Source organism: Myotis lucifugus, unplaced genomic scaffold (genome assembly GCF_000147115.1).
Source record: "Myotis lucifugus unplaced genomic scaffold, Myoluc2.0 scaffold_85, whole genome shotgun sequence".
NCBI classification, from domain to species: domain Eukaryota; kingdom Metazoa; phylum Chordata; class Mammalia; order Chiroptera; family Vespertilionidae; genus Myotis; species Myotis lucifugus.
The window spans coordinates 478,041-498,791 of record NW_005871133.1 but is presented as its reverse complement, the minus strand read 5'-3'; positions in this window follow the sequence as shown (position 1 = coordinate 498,791).

Sequence of the window (20,751 nt, the reverse complement as noted above, 5' to 3'; positions counted from 1 at the left end):
CAAGATCAAGTCAAAGATTTGAAATGCGAAGAAGCAAAAAACACCCAACCGGAAAAGCAAAATGAAAAAAGAATCCGAAAATACGAAGATAGTGTAAGGAGCCTCTGGGACAGCTTCAAACGTACCAACATCAGAATTATAGGGGTGCCAGAAGATGAGAGAGAGCAAGATATTGAAAACCTATTTGAAGAAATAATGACAGAAAACTTCCCCCACCTGGTGAAAGAACTAGACTTACAGGTCCAGGAAGCGCAGAGAACCCCAAACAAAAGGAATCCAAAGAGAACCACACCAAGACACATCATAATTAAAATGCCAAGAGCAAAAGACAAAGAGAGAATCTTAAAAGCAGCAAGAGAAAGAAACTCAGTTACCTACAAGGGAGTACCCATAGGACTGTCAGCTGATTTCTCAACAGAAACTTTGCAGGCCAGAAGGGAGTGGCAAGAAATATTCAAAGTGATGAATAGCAAGAACCTACAACCAAGATTACTTTATCCAGCAAAGCTATTATTCAGAATTGAAGGTCAGATAAAGAGCTTCACAGATAAGGAAAAGCTAAAGGAGTTCATCACCACCAAACCAGTATTATATGAAATACTGAAAGGTATCCTTTAAGAAGAGGAAGAAGAAGAAAAAGGTAAAGATACAAATTATGAACAACAAATACACATCTATCAACAAATGAATCTAAGAATCAAGTGAATAAATAATCTGATGAACAGTATGAACTGGTGATTATAATAGAATCAGGGACATAGAAAGGGAATGGACTGACTATTCTTGGGGGGGAAAGGGGTGTGGGGGATGCGGGAAGAGATTGGACTATAATCGTGCACCAGTGGGTGGGGAGGAGGGGTGGGAACTGGGTGGAGGGGAGTTATGGTGGGAAAAAAGAGGAACCAATGTAATAATCTGAACAATAAAGATTTAATTTAAAAAATAAAATAAAATAAAATAAATCCAAAGACAAAGGAACACCGAACAGACTGTCCAACCTCAGAGGAGTGGAACAACCGGTTGCTATGATGTGCACTTGGCCCCAGGCATGCCAAGGCAGTGCCAGTATGGGGGGGGGGGAGCGCCCCCCGCCCTGATCACCCCACTAGTCACCCCATAGGTGGGGTAAGAGATCAACCAAAGGACTTGTATGCATGCATATTAGCATAACCAATGGACACAGACACTGGGGTGGTGGGGGCTTGTCCTGGGGAGTGGGAGTGGCCAGGGAAGGGTCGATGGGGAAAAAGAAGACATATGTAATACTTTAAACAATAAAAAAGAAAAACAAAACAAAACAAAAAACATAGGAGGTCCTATAAAACACACACACACTCAATAAATGTTGGCACTTGGGGGGGGGGGGGAGAGCAGGATCCAAAAAGGAAATCTTATGAAAAGTAGGAATGTAAAAAGTATGAAGTCTATGGTTTACAAGTATATATGAATCTTCCTCTCAGAGGCTGAGAAGGAGATAACATGAAAATGCAATTAAATTCAGCCAACAGTTATTGAGTGGCTGTTACCTGCAAGACACTGTAGCAAATGAAGTACCATCCCTTTCCTCCAGCAGCACAAACTATGATGCAGGAGATGGATGCAGATACACAAATAATTGTATCATAAGTCAGACTGATGGTTGCAATAACACAGACATAACAACAGCTAAGTGAGCATAGAGGAGTGAAATAATAGCTGGATTTTAGGGTAGGAAAATGAGGGAAGGCTTCATATAAAAGGTGACATCTGAACTGTGTCCTAAAAGATACAAAGGATTTTACTGTATATAAATGGGGATTATTTGTTATTCACCATTTAATATTCTCCTTCATCACACAACCATTCATTCTCTGCCTTTTTCTGCACTGCTTTGTAATCTGCCTCATCTGACCATCCTTGGTGGTTGGCTGGCTTCTAGTTGGGTTTGGTCCATCAAAGACATTTTCTGGAGATTAGAGGGCAGGAGGAGAGAGAGTTTGGGATGTTTATTTACTCCCCCCTCTCTGGTTTAACAGTGGCTGCAGCCCGCCCTGCCTGCAGCTCTTACTGATGGCCCTCTTTCTCATGGCTCCAGCTGTCAGTGAGCTGTGGTAACACTATTTCATGCCTTGGCCCCTCAACCCTAGGAAAGGTAAGAGCTTCTCACTCTGCTAGTCTTTGATGTCTCAACAATTCTTGTGGCTTCCCTTTACCTTGATTGTGTTGTACCTCAGTAATCTACCTCTTTATTTGAACCATCTGAATTGAATCCAGTTCTAGACAGAATAGTATAAGTAAAAGCAAGAAGGAATACATATCATGATTCACAACTAAATTCTGGGGAACATCATGGAGTGGGAATCTAGGATAGAGGAGGGTGGTTTTAGACAACTGGGGCCAGATTGTGGGGTCTTTAGTAAAGAATGTGGACTTTATTCTTGTGTAAGAGTAATTCAATGGGGTTGTTATTGAGTGGATACAATCAAATCTGTGTTTCAGAAAAATCTTTCTACTACCATGGGGAGGATGAAATGTAGAGGAAAAAGACTGAAACCACGGAGGCCAGATAAGAAGTTATTGCAATAAAGATCTAAAGTGGGAGAATGGATTTGAAATTGGTCAGCAATAAAATCTACAGGGCATGGTAAATAAGTGAATGAGGGGCAAAGCAGAAGAAATTTTTATGGATGACTTCTATGTCTCCCACTTGGGAGAATGGGACCATGGGAGCCCTATAAACAAATAAGAAGAGGGTCTTAGACTTGGGATCATGAGCTTAATTTGGACCACCTAGAAAGTGAAGTGCTGTGGAGCATTCAAGCTGAGATGCTCAGCAAAGAGCTGGAAATTTGGGTATATGTATCAGGAATAATGTAATAACTGAAGATAAAAGTAGATATTCTAGAGCTTTGACTCTCAGTCCTGGCTGAACTTGAGAATCATCTGAGCAGCATTTAGATAATAAATGCCAAGGTCCAACCCCAAGTCAATTAATTTCAACTTCTGGATGGGATCAGAAATCAGATTTAATTGTTATATATTTAATCAGAGTTAATCTGGGTTTGTATTGTAAAAGAGTTCCTCAGGTAATTCTTATGCTATATAATAAAAAGGTAATATGCAAATTGACCCTAATGGCAGAACGACCAGAACAACCACTTGACCAGTCACTATGAGGTGCACTGACCACCTCTCGGTCCCTTTCCCCAGCCAGCAGGCTCTCATCAGCCAATGGACAAACGGAACCGGGAGTGGGTGGCAGGGGATGCAGGCAGTGTCAGGCCAAGGCCCCCACCCCACACACAGAGGGCGACCTGCGGCAGGGGTGGGGCCAGTGAGTGGGCTGAGCAGCCGACCTCTCAGTCCCTCCCCCGGCCATCAGGCTCTGATTGCCTGATGGCACACAGGGAACCAGGGGTGGGTGGCGGCAGGGGGCAGGGCTGGCTGCCAGCAGCCAGGGAAGATGGCCCTGATCACAGGCCCAGTCTAGGGACTGTACCCGCACACGAATTTCATGCACCAGGCCTCTAGTATGTATCCATATTGAGAAGCAGATGTTGATCCAGAGCAAACAGAAGCAACTAAGAATGGACACTTGAGGACATCAGCATTTAAGGTATGGATGTGGGAGGCAATAAAGAGTGACAGATAAAGATAAAGGCAGTCAGAAGAATTTATCAGGAGAGTACATAAGCACATCACATGTCAAGGAGGTAGAAGAGAATGAGAGGAGGCCACGGCACTTGGTGAACAGGAGTCATTACTGATCTTTGGGAAAGCAGTTTTAGTAGCTGCAGAAGCCAAGTTACAATAGGCATGGGGCAGATTTCAGATGAGGACCTGAAGGGAAGGAGTATAAACTACTCTTTCAAGAAGCTTGGCACAATGGGCAGGAGAAAACAACCAGTAACTTAAAAAAAAAAGAAGGGTAAGAGAAAGTTTTGTTTGATTTTGAGATAGAGCGCATTAGTTGACTAGTAAGGAAACATTAGATTGGGAGAGAATGAAGATACACATTAGAGAAGGGGTTACTGGCAGAGTGGGGCTACAGAGAAAATGGGAGGGGTGGCATCATTATTAATGGAGTCAGACCAGAAAAGGAATACCAAACAGATAAGCTTTAAGTTGAGAAAAGCTGAAAGAGTTCAGGCCATAATGATAATGAGGTAGGTGACATGGGTGACTGCAGAGAGCAAAGAAGGTAGAAGGAAGAGGGGAACAGGACAGAAAACACTTATTAGAGCTTTCCATGTGCCAGGCACCACGCTGAAATTCTCTCAACTTACCCCAATCAGTAATTAAATGTGCTTTTGGGGGACAAATGTTGTCCGGTGGGATAGGAGCAAAATGGGCCTGTTCTGGCCAACTTCAGCCATTTAGTCAACTTGCTCCTCTAGTACTAATACTAAAGAATAGCTCTTTAAAGCTTGGCCTGCAATTTGTTTTAAGTTAAATGCTCATTGCTAGCTGAATGGGGCAAGATTTCAGCCATGATAATATTCCCTTAGTTTGGTTTAAAAGGAAAAGCTATAGAAGAACATTTAAGAGAAAAAGCCTATTATTGAGAATACTCCATTAGTGAGGGCAGCGAGATGGGGTATCCAAAAGATAGTGTTTAATGGTCCAAGTTAATAGCAATCAATAAATATTTGGAGAGTGGAATTAACCTGCATATTTTAAGTTCCTCTTTTAAATGTAAAACATGTAACTTCAGATTACAGATCTGTTAAGGGCTAGGACAGTCCCACCTCTTTCTGCAACGGCTGGGCAATTGTGTGAGCTCAGTGGATATCAACTGAGGATCGAGCCATCCTACATTCCCAGACCTCCCATTATTATCCATGCCCTGTGGTGTAGGCCAGTAACCTAGCAAGCTAAATGGCTTCCAATTTTCCAGAAGCAAATGGAGGCTCTACATGGGAAATGTGTGACATGAGCCTTCCTTTCCTCTTGGAAACACTTTCCAATGTGGGATCAGTAAATTCAGAAGTAGCTGCCTAGGATTTCCTTCATTGTCTTCCCAGTGAACTAAGTTGGGACTATAAGGAAAGGCGGGAAATTTGACCAACCTGACTGAATAAGCCTCAGAGGACCCTAGAGGAAATCCTTCAGCTGCCAGGAATCCAATGGGAGTGAAGGTGGAAATGAGGTTGCATGAGGCTGGGAATGGCTGGGATGAAGTTAGGGTATAGCACCCCTACTTGGTGCTCCACGGTTTGAATACTGAACCACTATGAATTGTTTCCAAACTTGGACCCCTTGCCATAGGCTGCTAAGCCCTGCCTTAAAAGACAACTTCATCCCATCCCTATCCCATTTATTATTTATGTCTAGCCTACTTACAAAAGACAGATTTCAGGTGATCAGGCCTTTCCCTCTTGAACCCAGAACAGCATGTAGCTTTTAAGTTCTGTGGAGAATGGATCCTGGTTTACATCGCTCATCTCTATGATTTTGGTTTCAAGCACAGGGCCTAGTACATAAGGTAATTGGAGCTCACTAAATAGCTATTAAAAATTTGAACTTTGCTCATAAGATTATCCTTTCTTGTGTCTCTACAGATTATTTTCATTTGTTTAAAAATGTCACTATAGTGTTTTTAAGAGTACTACTCTATTTTTTTCATAACTCTTTACTTAGAATAGTCAAAGAAAAATTTTGATGCTATAAGAGTCACTATGTAGACACGCAGACATTTGCCTACTCCTCCCATAGACTTATTTTGCTAGAGTTCTGGAAATGCTCTAACATAGGTGCACTGAGGGAGTGTTAATCTGAAACTCTAGGGCTTTCTGTCCTCTGTTTCCTAAATAAATAGCTTTCAAGTGAAATTACTGTGGCTAGAGGATCTTCAAGGATTATATCACCTGACATTTACTTAATGTATTTCTTTAGGGGAGTCTCCATTCTCTCATAGAGTCTGTTCTTCTCCATTACATCCTGGGCAGGTAGATATAAGACAAACATTTTCATTTCATCTCAATTCTAAAAGGTCAAAAATCAGACAAAATCAGAAATAGAACCAACAATTTGACTTTATCGTAGATCTCATCCTTTTTCATCTTTATCCACTGGGCCCCTCTTCCTACTGGCTGGGATTATAGACAACTAGCTCGAAACAAGCATCAGTTCTTTCTCAGCCTCTTCCTTAACAGGCCACCTTCTTAGGTGCGTGCGTGCGTGCGTGCGTGTATGTTAATCCTGACCAGAGGGTATTTTTCCACTGATTTTAGATAGAGTGGAAGGGAGGGAGAGAGAGAGAGAAACATCGACATGAGAGAGACACATCACATGTGTACCCATACCAGGAACCCGGGATCAAACCTGCAACCCAGGTACGTGCCCTTGACCGGAAACTGAACCCACGACCCTTAGGTGCGCAGGCCGATGCCAGTGGTCGGCAAACTCATTAGTCAACAGAGCCAAATATCAACAGTACTTCTTCAAAATAGACTCGCACAGGCCGAAAACTGACTTCTGCATATGGGCCATGAAGTTTCAATCGCACTGTATGTGCTCCCGCACGTGGTATTTTGTGGAAGAAACACACTCAAGGGGCCAAAAAGCAGCATATGGCTCGCAAGCCGCAGTTTGCCGACCACGGCTCTAACCACTGAGAAACACCAGCCAGGGCAGCAGCCCACCTTCTTAATTCATGATTATACTGGCTTAGTAGAGTGACTCCCAAACTATAATAACAAGAATAGTAACTTAGTTTTATATAAGATCTTTCATACAGCTCCATTATAAAATGCTTTGCCAACTTAAGAGTTGTAGAATTACAGAGCAGCACTGCTGAATTAAATAATAAGTAACAGCCGATACTAATAATTAGCTTAATTTATGGTCTAGTAGAACTGTCACAACTGAGGCAGCTTTCCCTCCGCCCCTCGTCTCCCTGTCTTTTCTTCCTCCTCCCTCTTCCTTTGGCAACAGCAACCAAGTCAAGTGCTGAGATTGTCATATTAGTCATAAAGTCAAGTCACTTCTTCCTTTACTCTGTAGCTTTATGACCTTATTATATCAAGAATTTCCAACCTTTTTGAAGTTGTATCACTTCATCACTGTTCAATTTCACAACTGCTTCTCCTGGTGTCATGTACTTTGTGAGAGGGGTGCACTAGGATAGATTGAAATCTCATGAGAATTTGCAACAACCTCGCTCTTTGCAAAATTAAGGGTGGCAATTACTGCTCTACCTGGTAACCACCTTTTTAATTGAATTTATTTGGGGTGACACTGGTTATCAAAAATATATAAGTTTAAGGTACATAATTCTACTACCTGGTAACCTTGTAAAGAGGGTTCTCTTCTCCACTTAAGCTGAGGCACTAAAACTCAAACACATCAGCAGTCCTATTGAGAATGACTGTTTTCCAGTGTCTGTTCAGCTGGGGGTGGGCGGGGGGTGGGGACATCCGGCCTGCGAAATCATTTGGTCTCGCCCAGCCACGGCATTAGGGGTGAGCTGACCAAACGTAGCAGGGTAATTTTTAAGTTGATAATTTTGTATGGCCCACGAAGGATGTTATAAATATCCAAATGGCCCTTGGCAGAAGAAAGGTTCCCCACCCTGGCTGTACAGGGTAGTTTTCCATGGACACTCTGACCTCACTAGTAATTAGAAAGAATTCAAGAATGTTCTTACATAAACCTGATCTAAAAATCCAAGCAGCTTATATTTAACGCAGATGCCCATTTCAATACATTTATTAATCACTAATCTCCCTATCTACTGACTCCTAGGCTCTGTGAACTGAAGCAAAATATGGTCAAAATAATGTAACCTGGTGACCAAACTCTCCAGGGCCAACAAAGCTGCTTCTTCTGTAGGATATATTCTAGGCACCAAAGCGAATTAGGACTTGGAAGCTTTTTATATTTCTGCTGCAGCATGAGGGGTAATTGTCAGTGTCCTCTGTGCTCTGATAAAATTGCCAGCTTACCTGAATGAAATGTATGTTAATAACACGCCAGGCTGGGATGGGGGCACTGAGCAGGAAGCAGCACTAACATTTTTATGCACCTTTTATTATTGCATAAAAGTGATTAACTGGCAATTTATTGCTGGCTTAAGACATGAAAACAATTAAAACGAACATAAAAATCTAACATTGGCAGACTCTTCCGGACTACCTGAGAGTAACCGACATATCCATCTTTCTTCTACTCACATGAATCTCTTTATAGGAACTCATCTCTCTCTCTAATACCTCTCTACATAGAGGTAACAGCCGGACCCAAGTCTGAGTCCCATCAGGCGTGGAGCTGTCTTTTTGCCAGGGGAAGAGTTGTCCTGAAGATGAGCTTGTCCACTGTTAACCTAAACATAAAAGGCCAAAGTGAGAGGCAACAAGCCTTTGAGATCCAAAAGAATAGCTAGCTTTTCTGGAAACACTGATTCAGGCAGAAACCTAAATAGTGTTCCAATTAGAGGTGAAAGCAAAGGGTATTTATGAGAAAGGGGAAGGGAACAATTCTAGGAATAGGAGGAAGAAATTTCTATAGGTGCAGCTAAGCTAACATAGTGATGCAAATTCTAAAGAATGGCTTTCATTTTCAGACCCTGGTCATAGCAAACAGTTATTTGGAATACAATGCTGCATTGGGCTGAGTCCAAGGTTATTTTGCCCAGTTTTAACATTCCAAAGGTTTGAGGCATGAGAGACGCAAGGTAGTTCCTCTGGGATGGCAGCTCTGACTCTATTTTAAAGGGGCTCTGTTTATATGATTTTTCACATCACTATAAAAAAAATAAGTGCTCTATAACTGTGAACTGAACCAAGAGAGATTTCCAGTTCTTGCTTCTTGCCACCATATATTCTTCCTGATTTTGTTTGGCTGATACCACCACGAAAACAGAAGGCTTCTGACAACTGTCTTCTTGATCCCACTGCAGTGCAATATCTGCTAGAGAAACAACTCATTGTGGAAAACCATGTTGGGCAAATAGAATAGGAAATTTCCTTCTGCAAAAAGTTTTTTGGTTTTAACCCTTTGCTTTCCCAGAATGAATACAGGCCTTTTAGATTCTTAAACTCAAAGTGGGTATACATCCCTAAGAGTCAGTGTCTGACAAATGTGAATGCCAGTGGCACCACTACAAGGCTCTCTGAACCTATTTCATCATCTGTAAAAGGGAGGCAAGTCCAGTGAGGGCTGTTGGTATTTCTGCTCCATTCTTTTATTTTTTTAATATATTTTTATTGATTTCAGAGAGGAAGGGAGAGGGCGAGAAAGAAACATACATCAATGATGAGAGAGAATCATTGATTGGCTGCCTCCTGCATGTCCTCCACTGGGGGTGGAGCCCTTGACCGGAATCGAACCCGGGGCCCTTAGTCCACAGGCCAATGCTCTATCCACTGAGCCAAACCGGCTAGGACTCCTGCCCCATTCTTGCTATTCACTTCCATTCCTTGACTATGGTGATTATCAGCCTGAATTTTACTGCTTACAATATTTGCCACATGTACCAAACCCACTAGTTTAATTATGACAATATGAGTTGGTAGGAAATAATTTTTTGGAAGTGATCATATTGCTTTTTAATTTCCTGGGCTCATTTCAGCAGGTATATCTGAGGAACTAGGCCAAGCCCAGGGTACTCAGTCCTCACTGAGTCTTGGGATCCCTCACCTTCCAACTTAACAAATGACCCTAGGTGTTTATTAGTGACTGAAATAAACCATTACCATGAACAAACAGCACTTATTGTAAAGCAATAAACAACAATAAATCCTGCCCTTATCTAACTTCATTGCTTTAAACCACAGACCTACAGGGACTGGTTAGGTTATAACTCACAGTCGGTTAAGACTGATGATTTATATGCACTCTAGTCCAGCTCTCCTTGGGGAGGCAGCAGTGCAAAGTACCAAGTCTGGAAGGTCCAATAACTCATATCATGGTCACCTTAGGTCTTTCATTGGGGACAGGGGAGAAAAGGGAGAAGAAGAAAAAAATCTTCGGTTTATTCAGACACCTTTTTCCCAGGACATTTGAGTATGCAACACAATAAAATAAATGGAACACTCGTTGTCCAGTTAAATATGGCAGGTTGAACATTCACATTTATCTCTATTCTCACAAAACAAATTCAGCAAAGGAATTTTTTAAATGGTGTGGAAGAAAAGGGGCACTATAATAAATCCAACCAACCGAAAGTAACTTCACTGGGCAATCTAAATTCATAATCAGGCAGGTCATGGTGGGTAGTCACGCCCCAGGCCTTTGCCGTCCCTAGTAAAAGATTATCTTTGCTTAAGCAAGTCCTGTCCATTGTTTCTGGACAATAGACATACCTTTGAGATACCTCTTTCTCAGACCCCTCAGAGATGTAACCACCCTCAAGAGAATATATACATTTGTTAACTGTCTTGTAATCCAGTCGCAGCCTTGCTTTCTCCCACCTTCTAGTAGACTTCCTTATGTTCCCTCCTTAATTCCAAGTGCATGAAAGATACTGAAAAACTGTCATTCATTGGAGCAATTGGGCTCTTGCTTCCTAGAAATGTCCTCAGTTTGGCTCAAATAATTTTTTAAACTTTTTTATTGAATTTATTGGGGGTAATATTGGTTAACAAAATTATATAGGTTTCAGGTGTACAATTCTATAATACATCACCTGTATTATTATATTGTGTGTTCACCACCCCAAGTCAAGTCTCCTTCCTCAAATAAATTATTTTTTAATATATTTTATTGATTCTTTACAGAGAGGAAGGGAGAGGGATAGAGTTAGAAACATCAATGAGAGAGAAACATCAATCAGCTGCCTCCTGTACACCCCCCAATGGGGATGTGCCCACAACCAAGGTACATGCCCTTGACTGGAATTGAACCTGGGACCCTTCAGTCCGCAGGCTGACACTCTATCCACTGAGCCAAACCAGTTAGGGCTCAAATACATTATTAAATAAAAATGTTCTGCAAATTTGGACCTACTTATATCAACAATAACATAAACCCACTAAAAACTAAAAGAACACTAGACAAAGACACAGCAAAAGAAGAGAGATAAGCAATATTCAGAGAAAGCTGAAGCCTGCACCTTTGGGAGAAACAAATCAGAGTCTCAGAATCCCAGAAAGACTCAAGACACTGGGGCCCATAGATATCTCCAAAGGTTGGAGTACTGGGCAGGCCTAGAAATAGGAGGATTGGTTGAAAGTTTGTATAACACTCATTTAGATCACTTTGATTGCTTCCTGAACCCTCTCTCCCTCCCAGGCAACTGCCAACTACACTCCTCCAAGATTATGTTCATAGAGGGATACCAGACACAACTTGAAAAGGGGTGGATGGTGGCACTGAAGACAGTGTGCACACTGGTCCTTTCCCACAATTGTCTTATGGCACATTAGCAGCTGGGCTTAGAGCTCCAAAGGGCAAACTGAAGGACTGTTCTCTGAGAAAACTGATAGGCCCAAGAAAAGAAAAACTGGGGTCCATTAGTTGACTCTGCTCCCACCAAAGGTGTCCAGATTAGCAAATAAAAATGCACACTCAGGTAGATTTGAATTTCAGATAAACAACAGGTAATTTCTTGGTATAAATATGTCCGGTGCAATATTTGAGACATACTTACATTAAAAAGTTATTTATTGTTTACCTAAAATTTAAATTGAACTGGGCATTCTGTATTTTATCTGGCATCTCTACTGCCCATCTCAAATTCCTGTTGGCTTCTCAGTGCCTCGTTCTTACACAGGAACAACACCTGTTTCTTTTTACTTTTTAAAATGTGGCTACTAGAAGTGTTTAAGTTACATATGTGGCTACATTATATTCTAACTGCACAGCACTGCTCTGAGGATAGTCCCATCTTTTCAAATCAGATCGCAAGCTTTTGTTGTGCAGAGTTTGGAGATAAGAAAAGTGGGATTGGAGAGTTGAGAGGAAAAAGAGGGGATGAATGAAGAAGGGAAATAAGTGCACAGTCTGGGTATTGGTGGCAATTTGGGGGATTTGGTAGGTAAAAGTCTCTGTCAGATGCAGATTAAGGAGGAGAGAAATAGGAATTTGAGACTTGTCCTCTGGGTTATGAATCACATTCTCTTTAGTGTCCTTTTAGAGATTTGCATCTCTAAAGATTGGAATGCAGGTTTCATTTCTTCTTGGCTTCTGGATTACCTTCTTTGATTAAGAATCTGGGAAACTGAGCCTCCTGGGGCCTCAGGATTTATTCCGGTTACTTTATTCTTCAAAATATTAATTGAATGAGTCCACAAAGCTCTTTAGGACTTTTCTTTCCATTGCTTTTCCCCATTTCTCTCCACACTTCCAATTCGGGCCCAGGGTAACAAAATGAGGATAGGTTAGTTGCTCAGTGCTGGAAGGACTCTTCTAGATTCTCACCCTTACCTCTCCCCACCCCATCTCCTGCCCAGTTAAACTTCACAGAGCTTTCCTGTGGGATTGACAAGTAACCTATGATCACATTCTTTTTTTTTCTTTTTTTTCCTTTTTGTTATAACTTTTTATTGCTCCTGACTTTTTTAAATTAAATCTTTATTGTTCAGATTATTACAGTTGTTCCTCTTTTTCCCCCCATAGCTTCCCTCCACTCTGTTCCCAACCCACCTTCTGCCCTTACCAACCCCCCACTGTCCTCATCCATAGGTGTAAAATTTTTGTTCAGTCTCTTCCCACACCCCCACACCCCTTTCCCCCCCCCCAAGAATAGTCAGTCTACTCCCTTTCTATGCCCCTGATTCTATTATATTCACCAGTTTATTCTGTTCATTAGATTATTTATTCACTTGACTTTTAGATTCACTTGTTGATAGATGTGTATTTGTTGTTCATAATTTGTATATTTACCTTTTTCTTCTTCTTCCTCTTCTTAAAGGATACCTTTCAGTATTTCATATAATACTGGTTTGGTGGTGATGAACTCCTTTAGCTTTTTCTTATCTGTGAAACTCTTTATCTGACTTTCAATTCTGAATGATAGCTTTGCTGGATAAAGTAATCTTGGTTGTAGGTTCTTGGTATTCATCACTTTGAATATTTCTTGCCACTCCCTTCTGGCCTGCATAGTTTCTGTTGAGAAATCAGCTGACAGTCATATGGGTACTCCCTTGTAGGTAACTGCTGCTTTTAAGATTCTCTCTTTGTCTTTTGCTCTAGGCATTTTAGTTATGATGTGTCTTGGTGTGGTCCTCTTTGGATTCCTTTTGTTTGGGGTTCTCTGTGCTTCCTGGACTTGTAAGTCTATTTCTTTCACCAGGTAGGGGAAGTTTTCTGTCATTATTTCTTCAAATAGGTTTTCAATATCTTGCTCTCTCTCTTCTTCTGGCACCCCTATAATTCGGACGTTGGTACGCTTGAAGTTGTCCCAGAGGCTCCTTACACTATCTTCATATTTTTGGATTCTTTTTTCTTTTTGTTTTTCCGATTGGGTGTTTTTTGCTTCTTCGTATTTCAAATCTTTGACTTGATTCTTGCGATCCTCTAGTCTGCTGTTGGAACTCTGCATAATATTCTTTATTTCAGTCAGTGTATGCTTAATTTCTAGTTGGTCCTTTTTCATAACCTCGAGGGTCTCACTAGACTTTGAGGGTCTCACTAAATTTATCGGCAGTTTCTAGAAAATTCTTGAAAAACCTTATAACCGTGGTTTTGAACTCTATATCCAGTAGTTTGCTTTCCTCCATTTCTGTCATTTGTGACCTGTTTCTTTGTCTCTGCATTTTTTATGCTTCCCTGTGTTGATAGAGTGGCTTTCTGTGCTATGTGTCCTATAGGGCCCAGTGGCTCAGCCTCCCCAATTACCTGACGTGGACACTCTTGGTGTATCCCTTTGTGGGCTTTGTGCACAGTCTTGTTGTAGTTAAGCTTTGATTGTTGTAGGTATCCCTGGGAGGAATTACCTCCAGGCCAATTGGCTGTGAGAACCAGCTGTGTCTACAGTGGGAGAACTTCTGTGCTGGAGACACCCTTAGGGGCAAGACTTGCTTCAGTGGGGCTTTGGTGCTCACTGAGTCTGCCCCCTGAGTGTGTCCCTTATGGATCTGAGGAGTTGTAATCTGGATGGTCCCACTCTGACCACTGGGTACACTGGCTCTTGGATCTCTAAGGAGGTGCTAATTTAGCCTCTGCCTGAGGCTACCCAGCAGGAGCTCTGGAGAGATCTGCAGATTCCTCTTCTTTGTTTGGGGTTTGGAGGTGCCCAGATGAGGCCCAGCTGTGAAGCAATGCAAGGTGCTGTGGAGCCTTGGGCCTTCTTTTGGAAGTTCTGGGTCTCTCTGACCCAGCTGCAGTTTGTTAGGTAATTTTAGATTGCAAAGGCCAGGTCATTCATATGCAAAAGCCTCTGTGCACAGCTTGGGTGGGGCGGGGTCTCAGGGAATCAATAGGGTGGAGCAAACAGCTATGGCTGATCCTCAGTCCTGCCCTAAGAGGCCCCGGGTCTCAGTGTCCCGAGGTAATCACTGCAAGCACCTCTGAGAAAAAGCCGCCCTCGAGTTCCGCCCGCTGCCAGACAGTCCAGTTTCTCCCCATATGTCCCCAGAGACTCGCCCGGAACTGGAGTTCAGAGCAGTCGGGAGCTTGTGTCTCCCTCCCGATTGAAAAAAACAACCGCATCCTCAGTTGCCAGCCCTTTCTGTGTGCGCCTCTGTACCTCTGCACTTTACTTCCGCACCTCCTCTGAGTCTCAGTGTGCTTTTCTCTTTCCTTCTAGTTGTAGACTTTCCACTCAGCCAGCCTTCCTGTGGTTCTGGGTGATGTCCTTTTTGTCTTTTAGTTGTATTTTTGAAGTGGTTGTGCGAGGCAGCAATTTGCGGTGTTTACCTATGCCACCATCTTGGTTTCTTCCTATGATCACATTCTAAAGGAGGTCACATCCTGTTGAGGTTTTCTTGTCTACTAGGCTGTTTCTTAAAGATGAAGAATCATTTGCTTAATGAGATACCTCTGACCAACTCCAAGTATGCCCAACTTCCTCAAGCTCAGATTGCTCAAGGACACACAGCCTTTCCTTCCTCCCATTTCCCCTTTCTTCATCTTTTCCCTTTCCCCTAACTTTCCTTTCTAGTTCTCTCCAGCACATGGCTTTTCCTCTCCCTCCCTTCCCCTTACAGAAAGAGTCTGTATCCTCTGTAGAATCAAAGTGTGTGTGCAGGGCCAGTTGGCATTTTAAGACGTTAGCTGGCTGTAGAATGAAAAATTGATTAAGAATTTCAATCTCCAGGATGTAGCTGGAAAGTCCAGGATATGTTGAGGGGTGGAAGTCCTTACCTGGGATTCTAAAAGCATAACATGTGGTAAAATGCTTAATTTAATTGGATACAGTAGGCCTTTTCAGTAGTCTATTCTGAGGGAACCTTTAGTTCACTTGCCACTACTCAACAAAGTGATGCTTTGAAAAGGACACAGAGCTGTGGCAGGCTATGTGCTGAGTCCTCCTTCTGGTGGACTGTTGTGTATATCCTAGCAGTAACCTATGGTAATGTCATGATCAGAGAATAAGACTTTCTAAGGATTTATTTTCTCTGCAAAATAACACTAAGGCATTAGAGGAAAAGCTTGCATAACAGCTTTCTAGTGCCCAATCTTTCCAAGGCTGGTTCATTCAAGTCTCACCTTAAATGCCTTTCTGAGGACCCAGCCTATAATAGCAATTCCACAACCCCATTTACTCAGCATAGCATGACAGTGTGCCACTTTCTTCATAATACTTACCATTACCTTAAATGTTCTTTTTATTAACTGTCTGTCTTCCCTGAGAGACCATAAACTCCATAGGGTGGGAATCTTGTTCTACATTGTGCTGTCTTTAATGTTTGTCACATACTAGGTGCTCAGTAGTTACTTGTTGAGTGAACCAGTGAAGGAATGAAAGTGAGTAAGCAAGGGGAAGAAATGTGCAGGGCCTTAGGAAGGGAATCATACCCCCCTTTGCTTTTTAGGTGGGGCAGGGGAACTGCAAGTACTCAGCACTCATCAGAAATTGCAGAAAATTCTGGTGTCAGATGTGTACTAGACTTATTGAGTCATCACTCATAAGTTATATAAATGTCTAATCACTATGTTGTACACCTGACACTAAATAATATCATATGTCAACTGTAATTTAAAAATTCTAATTAAAATATAAAAATTTTTAAATAAATTTTTAAAAAATCATAAGGGAGAGTGGGGGGAAAAAGCAAAGAAAGAGCCACAGCAGTTGAAGGCCTTGCAGGTAGGCTGCCCTACATACCTAAAAGGGCAGTATCTTTAACCGAACTTTAACTTTGTCTTTAACTGGAAATGACACTCCAATCATTTTATTTCTAACCGAATGTGGCCAAAAGAGTAGAATACCCTGGCAAGTTCTTGCCAAAGCGATTAGAGTAGATGGAGAAAAGATTAATGTGAAGTTGATCACTCTCAACTTCAAAAGGTACATACTGTACCTGGGAACACAGCCAAAGCATGAGGGGTGGGTGTGGACTGCAAGCCCTCAGGTGTAAGTTCTGGCTCAAAGAGAAGGCATGTGTGGGCCCAGGGATAATGTGACATTGTAGAAAATGAAAATAATTGGATCATTAATGATGTAGCTGTACCTAGATTTCAAGGTGGACTTGGGCCCATTAGGAGGGTCATCCCAGATTTGTTTTGGGCAAGATTTCAACAGAAATGTGTGTGGTCCTATAGCACTCTATTGAGAAAGGCATAAACCTAGGTGAGCCTGTCTGGACCAAGCAGACAAAGGCAGGTCAACGGGGCTTCCCTCCCTTCAAGTGAAATATGTGGAAGTGCCTAGTGGGGTGGGGGCAAGACGGGCTGCCAGCTGGGGTCTGCTCTGTTGAGGCAAGAGAATGCTGAGAAGGATAAAAGTGCCTTGCACTGGCATGAGCTCTTACCTCTTCAAAATGGCTTCAGGTCTATTGTCTCATTTTACTCCCATTTTAAACCTGAGAGGTTGGGAGGACAGCTGCTGTTTTCATAGCCATTTATAAACATGGAGACTAAGCCACAGGAAGTTTGTGGCTTGTAGATAGTCAACTTCCTTAAAACAGTAGGAGAACCAGGCTCTCTCTCCACCAGGTTTCTAAAAATGTGGCACCTCTGTGTTAGAATCACCTGGAGAGCTGCTGTCTAAAATGACCCACCGTAGGAATCCTTAATCAGAGGGTCTCTGAGGTCATGGTCCTGCAATCTGCACTTTTATTATGAATTCCAGGGGATTCTTATGCATACTAGTTAGTTATCCTGGCATACCACCCTTCACTCTAAAACAATTTATAATCCGCTGAGTCATTAGCTCAATTTTGAGCTCATTTATTCCTATATCTTTTTCTCAGTTGTGTTCCCCCTTAGAACGGAAACATGGGGATTTCCTTAAAAGAGAGGGTAGTATGGTTGTAAAGAGAAGAGTGAACACATGGTGATAGGGACTATTTGAAGCTCTAGTGAGAAACACTTGTTTAAAAAAATTATAATTAGCCCTAGCCCGTTTGGCTCAGTGGATAGAGTGTCGGCCTGCAGACTGAAGGGTTCTGGTTTCGATTCAGGTCAAGGGCACATCCCTGGGTTGTGGGCTCGGTCCCCAGGAGGGGGTGTGTAGGAGGCAGCCAATTATTCTCTCTCACCATTAATGTTTCTGTCTCTCTCTCCCTCTTCCTTCCTTTCTGAAATCAATAAAAATGTGTATTTTTTAAAATTATAATTAATTTGCACATTGTAAAACACAGCAAAACCTGGGAATCTGCTCTTCAGTGGTTAAAGCAACATGCAACCCAACTAGCTGATCCAGTATTCCAGGACTAAACAAACAAAAATAACGAAACGAAAAACTGACAAAGAGCTTTAGAGTCACCACAACTGGCAAAACCAAAGCTCCACTGGCAGGCTGGAGGACTGTTGAAACAAGATATGCTACAACAAGTTCTGGAGCAAAATAAAGCAAATATTTTCAAACAGCTGTTGAAAGTTTACAAAGTAGGGATGGGGGAGGATCTACCACAACATCCAAATCAATTTACAGAAATACCCAGGGCCAAGAGAGAATGGATTCTTGGGGAGATGGGAGCTGGATTATAATCTATTTTTTACATAAAATCTTGTGAGTTTGTACAAGTCATTAAGAATAGCATCCGTACTTCTATAGTAATCCCTTACATTTATAGAGCACTTTATGGCTTAAAGTCCTCCACATAATCACTCTCATGTGATCCCAGAGCACCTTAAAATTACAATGCCCTTTCACCATACTTCATTACTTATATTTTTTATCACTGATCTGCCATATTTATCAGCCCCATTTTGCTAGTGAGACAATTCAGGCTCAGAAAATTAAGGGATCTGCTGGAGATCGCCCAGCTAATTTATAAAGAAGCTTGGAACTCAACATCAGGGCCGTCCCATTTCCACACCTGCCCCCCTATTATTGCTTTTTGCAAATAAATAAAATGTAGCTCAAGCAGTCATAGCATTTGAGGGCTATAAGTCAGCCTCCCATTTGGCAACTGAGAAAACTGAGGCATTTACAGTAAAATCGAGGCTCTGCCCCAGGTCGTGTGGTTATGAACAGTGCTGTGGAACCGGATCCCCAATTCCTGACCATCCAGTTCAGAGTTTGTTCTACTTTGCCTTGCTTCCTCTCGTGGGTAGCTAGATATAAACCACACATGTTTATTTGGAATCCTGGAATAAATGCCTGGGGAAAAAAGCCAGGTCCCTGAAGTATGGAAGCCTGACGGATTAAAAATTCATTAAGTCGATTTAAAAGGGTATCTCTGGCCTATTGCATTTAGTGGCTTTAAAAGCTTGGAACTTTTGCTTTCTCACACCTTGATATTATAATCAATATACACAGTAAGCAGGGTAGAAATATTTGCTTCGTGTTGTGCCCAGATTTCTCTTGTTGGTGTAGTTGCCTGTAAACTCCAGATAATGACAGGCTGGAAGAGCAGTTTTATGTTAGAATTTGGTAAAAGGAAGAGAATTATGGAAAGGAAAATGCATTCTAAAATTACTAGTTACTAGAGGCTGCATGAGGACTAGCCCTAGGACAAAAGGTGTGCTTTACGGGGATGTGTATCTGTACACCCATGTTCATAGCACCATTATTCACAATAGCCAAAAGCAACCCAAGTTGTGTGGAGGAAGCAACAGATGAATGAGTGAACAAGCAAAATGTGGGCTACTATATGGATGGTGTATATCCATACAATGCAGCTTTTAAAAGGAAGGACATTTTGACACATGTTACAACATGGCTGAACCCCAAAGGCATTATGCTAAATGAAATACGCCATTCACAAAAGGACAAATATTGTATGGTTCCTCTTATATGAGGCTCTTAGAGTAGTGAAATGCATACAGACAGAAAGTGGAATGGTGGTTGCCAGGGGCTGAGGGAAGAAAGAATGGGAAATTAGTGTTTAACCGCTTTAGAGTTTCCGAAAAAAAAAAAAAAAAAAAAAGAATGTGTCTTGTTTTTTGGGTTTTGGTTTCTTCCCTCATTTCTTATAGGCAGGAGGGTTCTATGTCCTTGGGACAACCCAGAGACTCCAGTTAAAGCTCTAGATTTTTTTATCCTTATTCAAAATTTATACTGAAAACAGCACTGGAGGAAACAATAAGACAAATCCAGAAGCTGGAACATTCTATAAGACAGATGGCCTGGCCCCTTCAAAAGTCAGTGCCACTAAAAAGAAAGGACAAGAATGGTACTCTAGATTTAAAGAGACTTAACCAAACACAATGCACAAGTAAACTATGATTGGCTCCTAGCTGGGAACAAAACAAAACAAAACAAAACAAAACAAAACAAAACAAAACAAAATAAAACAAAACAAAAACAATTCTAAAAGACATTTTGGGAACAACAGAAAAAGTGAATATCAACTCAGTATTAGATAGTATTTAAAAATCACTGTCAATTGTTTTAGATGTGGTAATGGTATTATGGCTATGTAGGAGAATCTCCTTATTTGGAGGACCTACAAGCTGAAGTATTTAGGGGTGAAGTGTCATGAAACTTGCAACTTACTTTCAAATGATTGAGGGGAAATGTGTACACACTCACACACACACACACACACACACACCAGAAAAAATAACCACCAAAAATGTGTTCATTGTATTATGTTTTCAACATTTGTGTACACTTAAAAGTGTTTTTATAAAATGCTTAAAAATTGAGAATTTTTGGATTAATAAATATTAAATCCTTAATTGATAGTTTCTCTGATCAAAACCACCATCATCTCCAGTTACTGAGGGTGTGATGCATACCAGGCAATTTTTAAAACCTTTACACATACTATCTATACTAAGAAAAGGGTAATATGCTAATTAGACTGGATAGACCGGACATCTTCCAAATGTCCTTCCAGACAAAGCCACGGTGGCGGGGGCCGAGGCAGAGGCGGTTAGGAGCAATCAGGCAGGCAGGCAGAGGCAGTTAGGGGCAATCAGGCAGGCAGGCAGAGGTGGTTAGGGGCGATCAGGCAGGCAGAGGAGCAGTTAGGGCATCAGGTTGGCAGGCAGTGGCGGTTAGGGGCGATCAGGCAGGTAGGCAGGTGAGCGGTTAGAAGCCAGCGGTCCCAGACTGAGAGAGGGATGTCTTGAAGGGTCCCGGATTGGAGAGGGTGCAGGCTGGGCTGAGGGAACCTCCACCCCACCCCACCCCGTACACAAATTTTGTGCACTAGGCCTCTAGTTTCATATAATTCTCAAACACAGCCCAGGTAACTCAGTTGGTTAGAGTGTCGTCCTGATATGCCAAGACTGTGAGTTTGATGCCCAGTCAAGGCACATACAAGACTCAGC